We start from the raw sequence: 6,443 nt of genomic DNA on the forward strand, positions 1-6,443 counted from the left end.
AGGGATGGGAGGGAGACAGTGTGATGCTCTAGGGAGATAAGTGGGGAACCATAAACAAACCTCAAATTGGTTTCTGTGTTATATAGGGAAAGAAACAAGCTAGATGTTCTACAAGTAACTGTTTCCCAAAGTGCAGCTTTCAACCGCGCTAATCCAGGCTTTGAGGCATACATTCCAAACGTAGTCATTAAAATTTCCCTGAGAAGCCTGGGGCTGGTTCAATTGTGTCTGCTCCGTGCTCTTTGGTACAGGCTTGTTATGAGGAAAACATTATAATAATGGAAAACAGGCCTTTTGAAAATGGTTCTCATTGTGTTTACAAACAAAAAAATCTACATCGTTTTTATACAGAAATAAGGAAACCAAGATGGAAAATGAGCTTTCATTGTAGCTCCTGATAAAAGGTAACAACACACCTACCAGCCTATATGGGATCGACAGCTCTCACGCTGAGAAAACACAATTCACATAGCTCTAAGCTTATGAAACAGATAAATTAGAAGTAATTATTCCCTTTACAGCTATTTCCTTGGCTTCAAAAAGAACCCACCGAAGACATATACTTAAAAGTCAGCTCCTATATTCATAATATTTTCTCATTTGCTTCTCTTCATTATCAAGTCCCAGTGGAGAGTTCTTTTCCCAGGAAACATGTCGATTGCCATCTCCATCCTGGGCTCATAGCCTCAACACTGAATGGTGTTGGCATTACAGATTTTTCCCTAAGACAGACCTGACCAGACTTTGTCTGGTGAATCCCAGAAGCATAAATCCCAGCCATGGCCCCTCACTCTCTGCCCCAGAAGCTCACTGGCCTATAACCTCTCAGCCCCCTCAACTCCTTCCTACAGACTCGATTCTAAAACTAGGATTGCATTACAGATAAGGCAACTAAGGACCAAGAAATAATAGATTGCCTAATAGTCCACAGGCAGTTAGCATCGATGCCAAGACCGACTTATCTCTGTTGTCCGTTTTCATTTTTAAGCAACTATCAACTCTAAATTCCACTTTAAGAAACTATGCCCCCTCCCAGAGACAAACCAAAGACGGGTCATCGATGGCTGTCACTCCCTAATCCTTCCATACGTGTTTGCATCTAACACCAGGACTTTTTAAAGGCCACCTGCTCATCACACGCTGCGGGTGAAAACAAAGCATTAAGGTTTAATACTTGAACTAAATATCTTGTTCTCTTTGGGTCCCCTAGAAGCCAGCCTTTGTGCAGGGCAGCCATTTCCAAAAGCGAGTCAGACGACTCCACAGACTTGGCCAGCAGAGACCACCACAGATCTCACGCTGCATGGAGGCTTTGCTACAAGGTGCCATTTGTCTCCAAAACTCACGGCATACCACTTGACCCGGAGAAATAAAACACTTTGAATTATGCCTTCTCCTTGAGCGAGTGGCCAGGAAGGAGACAGTGCCTGCTTGGTTAACATCTAACGGCCTCTCTTCCCTACAGAGTGATTTAAAAAAAAAAAAATAAAGTTTGCTGTGCTATACATACTGCAACCTGAAGATAAATTGAAAAGATAACCGATTCATACGGAAATATACTGCAAAGTAAAAATCCAGTATAGCAGCATCATTTCATGCTCCCCTTGCCAACGGCTGATTATTGCAAATTAAATTTTGTTCTCATCAACCCAAGCTGTTGGAGTAAAGGCCCAGTGTTGCACAAAGATAGTCCTGCCCTTTGTAGGCCACGTGACTTCTGTAAAGTTCTCTTTGCTGCAGTTCTGGCCAGCTTCTCTCTGCTAGGCTTCCGAGAGCGTTGGGAGTGCATTTAATTCTTGATAGCGTTCCGCTCCACATTGCTCGCACTGTGAGAGATCCCATGTTCATCCAGACTCCTCGAAAGCACCATCAGCACTGGAAATTATTAAATTCAAGACAGGATGCTTTGAGAGTTAAAAAAAAAAAAATGCCTTAAAACAAGGTAGAAGAAATCTACCAGGCATAGGAAAGCAAACTTCCTTTTATCTGCCATTTCTTCAAAGTGAAAAAGGACAAATTCCAGATGGATGTGACCAAGCCTGGCTTAGGATCGGAGGGTCCAGAGCTGGTAGGAAGTGAGCATTCAGTTCAGCAGAAACAAAGGCATAGGGAAAACATGGCTGGTGTATTTTCTCACAGCAACACCGTCTGGAGCCCAGGGAGCTGGGGGATGGTGCACCCATAGAGATTGCACCCCTCCATCTTACCCTGGCCTGAGCTTGAGCAGATACACCGCTTCTTGTGGGAATTTACACCATGGCATACAGCTAGTTTGGTAACATTGAGCAAAAATTAAATAACACAAAGCCTGCTCCAAATATTAAATTCTGAGAAACATGTACATGCTAAAAGTAAAATCAGAAAGGCAAAATTCGTCAACTTTAAGCTAAGTCATCAAAAATAAGAAATAAATGGCTGAGTTAAAGAACAAGTGATTCAGTGAGCCTCCAGCGTCTTTCCTAGGGAATCACAAGCACAAATCTTGTACATTGAACTAGTTTTGAGAGCTGTCTTATCCATATCACCAGCTCCAGTATTTGGTTACTTATTTTTTCCTCCCTAAATGATATTAAGAGAGTGGCTTTAATTACTGTGCCAAGAGTATAAATATTTATGTGTTTGGTAGCTCAGCACCGAGGTGTTCAACCTAATGACACGTTGTTTGGGATATCCACTCTTTGTCTGAGAGTAAGGCATCCCTGAGGAATCGAGAATGGATTAAACTAAGTTTTATGGCTTAATCAAAACAGGTTGCGGTCAGTCTCTATGCCATCAGCATCTTTCTCCCTCATCCAAGGAGAATGGAATCCTTGGCCCAGCGTTAAGGAAGGGGAGCCCCTCGGAAGCACTGTCAGACCAGCCCTCGGGCTTGGTCACCCTGAGTGAATTTCCTCGTCCTTCCTGAGCAGCTCATCCATCTAGGAAGCCGTCTGCTTTGATGCATACAAACCAGCCCTGCCTACTCAAACGCAGGCCAAGCCACACTCAGGGCTGCCCCATCCTGTCCAGGACTGCCCTGCTCCGGGGAGGTACTGAGGTTATCTATCCATGTGGACACCATATCCCCGGTGTCAGGCGCTAGTCATGCGTGCGCCCCACGGTCCTAGCTCTGCTTCAAGGCAAGATACACCCCATTACAGTCTGGAGGCGGGCACCGTCCGTCTGGTTCACAGAATCCTCAAGTCCTGCTACGGAGAATGAGGGTCCAGAGAGGAGATGAAGGCTCTGACTGAGGCCGAGGTCCCCTTAGATATATGGATTCCTCACCGAATGAGCACGTGAATAAACCCAGTATTTGCAAGAGGCATTGGGAAGGTGTCAGGAACATGGTGACCCCAGACAACAGGCAGCCATGAGCCAGCTCCAAAAAACCAAGAGAAATTGTAAATCCCAAGTCCTATCAGCTCTCCATATTTATAAACATTGATAATTAGTTTTAAGAAACAACATAAGAAGTTTAAACCAACAATGAGCCAATCCGAAGCAAGCCCCACCAATGGCAAATGTTCGCGTCCAAGGCCTCCCACCCGCAGCCACCATCAGCCATCCCTGTTCTCCCAAGGGAAGAATCTCTTGGAGTAAAGTGCCACCATGGTTTCCAGTAGCACCGGCGGGAACACCACAGAACCTAGCCTAAAACTTAACTTTGACTGGAGGAAACACTAAGTGACTGGATTTTCAGTGGCCGTGTGTATGAGCCAAAAGGCTTCCGGTACCCTAAGAGGTTGGTAATTCTTGAACGTGTGTGTGTGGTGTGGAGACACCTGGCCTTCTGTAGTATTAGAGCAACCATGTTGGTAACTGCATCACAGAGAGGTTTGAAAAGAAGGCAGAGAGAGAGCAGCTGAATAGGAAGCATTTGATAGCAACCTTTCAAAGACAGCAGTGCTACCAGACTCCGAGTGTCAGAGATCGGAGCAACCCTGGGAAGGCTTGGAAGGCTTCCCAGTTAAGTGCTTGACTTAAAGCATGCTCATTTCGCTGAAGATAAAAGGATGTTTCTCAAGAGCTTGGAAAGGGGTCCAGATGCAATAGGAAAGCACCCTGAGGGTGAATCTGACCCTTTCTATTACCCAAGGACCACTCGCACTGACTTAGGATTCTCTCTCTCTCTCTCTCTCTCTCTCTAGAAGCCACGGTCTAGCCACTCCCAACCACTTACCGCAAAGACACATAATTTTTCTTTGTTGCTGATTTACTGACAACCACAGCTCTCAACTCCCCTGAAATATGACGGCCAGAAAATGAGATCTCGCTTGTCATTGCCTGTGACATTTAGTTAGTGATTCGGTCCACTAACTCTGGAGATTTTCAACTTAATGTAGCAGCGTAATAATTGTTTGTTTTTCTTCTCCAAGACTATCTCTTATCACTTCATTTCCAACTTTCGCAAGGACTGCTTAAGGACACGCGCTTCACCAAGGCAATATCAGCCTGTCTTTGAAGGATGCTTTCCAGCAAGGGGGGGGGGCGTGCAAGATTTCACAGGGGGGAGCGTGCAGTTCTAGTTCAGAGCAGGGAAAGGCGTGGACACTGACATGTCGTTCTTTCATGACCTCAGCGTGTTTCTCGCAAATGAAAATTATCTTTTGGTCTTAAAGATTGATTAATTATATCTTAAAAACTCAGGTGTGTCAGATCGTAACAGTGCTGGCGTGAATCTCGGTCCTTCTGTAACTAGAAGAAAACCAAGAGGGAAGCGAGCCCTCCTCCCCCTTTAGCGGACGTAACAAACTACCCTCAAAAGCTAATTAATTTTATAAGACCTTTGTATATTACTAAGTAACATATTTGCATTATCTTCTTCAAAATTTTAACTGATTTAACGTGCTTCTCTTTTTCAGGGGAGGGGAGCACAGAAACACAGACAGGGTTTCTCTGTGTAGCCCTGGCTATCCTGAAACTCACTCTATAGACCAGGCTGGCCTTGCACTCACAGAGATCCTCCTGCCTCTGCCTTCCTTGTTCTGGGATTAAAGGTGGACATCACCACCACCCAACAATTTAATGCTACTTCTCATGTCTTGATATATGAGTAAATGCCACTCTTTCTCTGAATTTCAGTATACAGAACATCTCGTGCATGTCTCTTTTCCCTCTGATGTCCTTATTTCAGGGTTGTTCATTGGCTCCCTATTTCTCTAGCAAGTACCTGAGACGAATCAGCTTACAGTGAGGACAGGTTTCTTTGGGGTCAGAATTTCAGACATGACCCACTTGCCTTGGGCCTGTGCCAACACATGGTAATAAAAAGACGTAAACAATTCCATATACAACAAAGACAAGGGGAAAGTGGGTCACTGGCATCCCACGATCTCCTTCCTGGATGCAACCCAAGAGCAAAAGAGCCAGCAAGCCCCCCTCCCAGTTTATCTCCCTCCGAGTCACGCCACACTAACAAGGCTGGAATGTCAGCTTGTGATACTAACAGGATTCCCGGGACCTTCTGCCAACCGATTTTAACGTTTCACACAAGATGTGTCCCAGTATCCTAAAAAAAAGAGTCAACATCTACAGGCCCCATGAGAAACTGGGAACTGTGGTCATTTCCTCTTATTATTCCACTTGACAGATGTTTTTGGTACCCTGATGATTGATAAAAAGGAAGCGGAACGGTCCCGTTTCTCACCCCAGTTTGTTTCTAAGGAACGAATCTACTCTTCTTATCCCGCTCCCTGCCAACACCTAGAGAAGGGAAAACGAGAAATCCTTCTCAATGGCAGACCAACTTCCATTTCAAAAATGGGCTTCTTGGGACTAGAGGGAGATGGCTCAGTGGCTAAAAGCACTGGCTGTTCTTCCGGAGGACCTGGGTTCAATTCCCAGCACCCACATGGCAGCTCATGACCATGTGTTCCCAATTCCAAGGGTCCGTGCCCTCTTCTGACGGCCATGGACACTGAGCATGTATGTACACAGCGCACATGCATACATGCTGGTAAAACACCCACCCACACACACACAAAATCGTAATTAAAGCCATGAACTAGCTTCTCTTTGTTCCCAATTTCCTGTCATGTTGCCATGCAATTACGCTTGCTTCATTTTTGAAGTCTTAGTTAGGTTTAGCTAATTAATTAAAAAAAGTGTTTGTTGTAATACGGGATGCAAATTTAGAAAAAAAGACTTCAAACACTCTGTTGAGATTCAACATTCACAATTTGTTAGCCTGATATTGGATTTGATCCAGAGGGTACAAACTAATTTTCAACGCAAACCTCAGTTGATTTATTGTTTTCCTTCAGACTACATTGTTGTGATGTGACTGATGACTGTCCTGTGAAATAATAAACAGACCACTTTTGTTTAGAAGAAAAAGTCCAGTTCCCACTTAGATAGCGTTACAATAGAGGTGTGGCTATTGATTGTTTACTGAGACAGGGTTTCTCTGTGCAGCCCTGGCTGTCCTGAAACTCGCTTTGTAGATCAGGCTGGCCTCAAAC

At 44.7% G+C, this 6,443-nt stretch overlaps 1 protein-coding gene across 4 annotated transcripts in view; it reads left to right on the plus strand.

The window, feature by feature from the left end:
• Magi2 (membrane associated guanylate kinase, WW and PDZ domain containing 2) overlaps positions 1-6,443 on the plus strand; it is a 1,267,351-nt gene that overhangs the window by 1,132,525 nt on the left and 128,383 nt on the right. The gene's annotated exons all lie outside the window — the stretch shown is intronic.

The sequence above is a fragment of the Microtus ochrogaster genome, chromosome 26 (assembly GCF_000317375.1).
Source record: "Microtus ochrogaster isolate Prairie Vole_2 chromosome 26, MicOch1.0, whole genome shotgun sequence".
NCBI lineage: Eukaryota > Metazoa > Chordata > Mammalia > Rodentia > Cricetidae > Microtus > Microtus ochrogaster.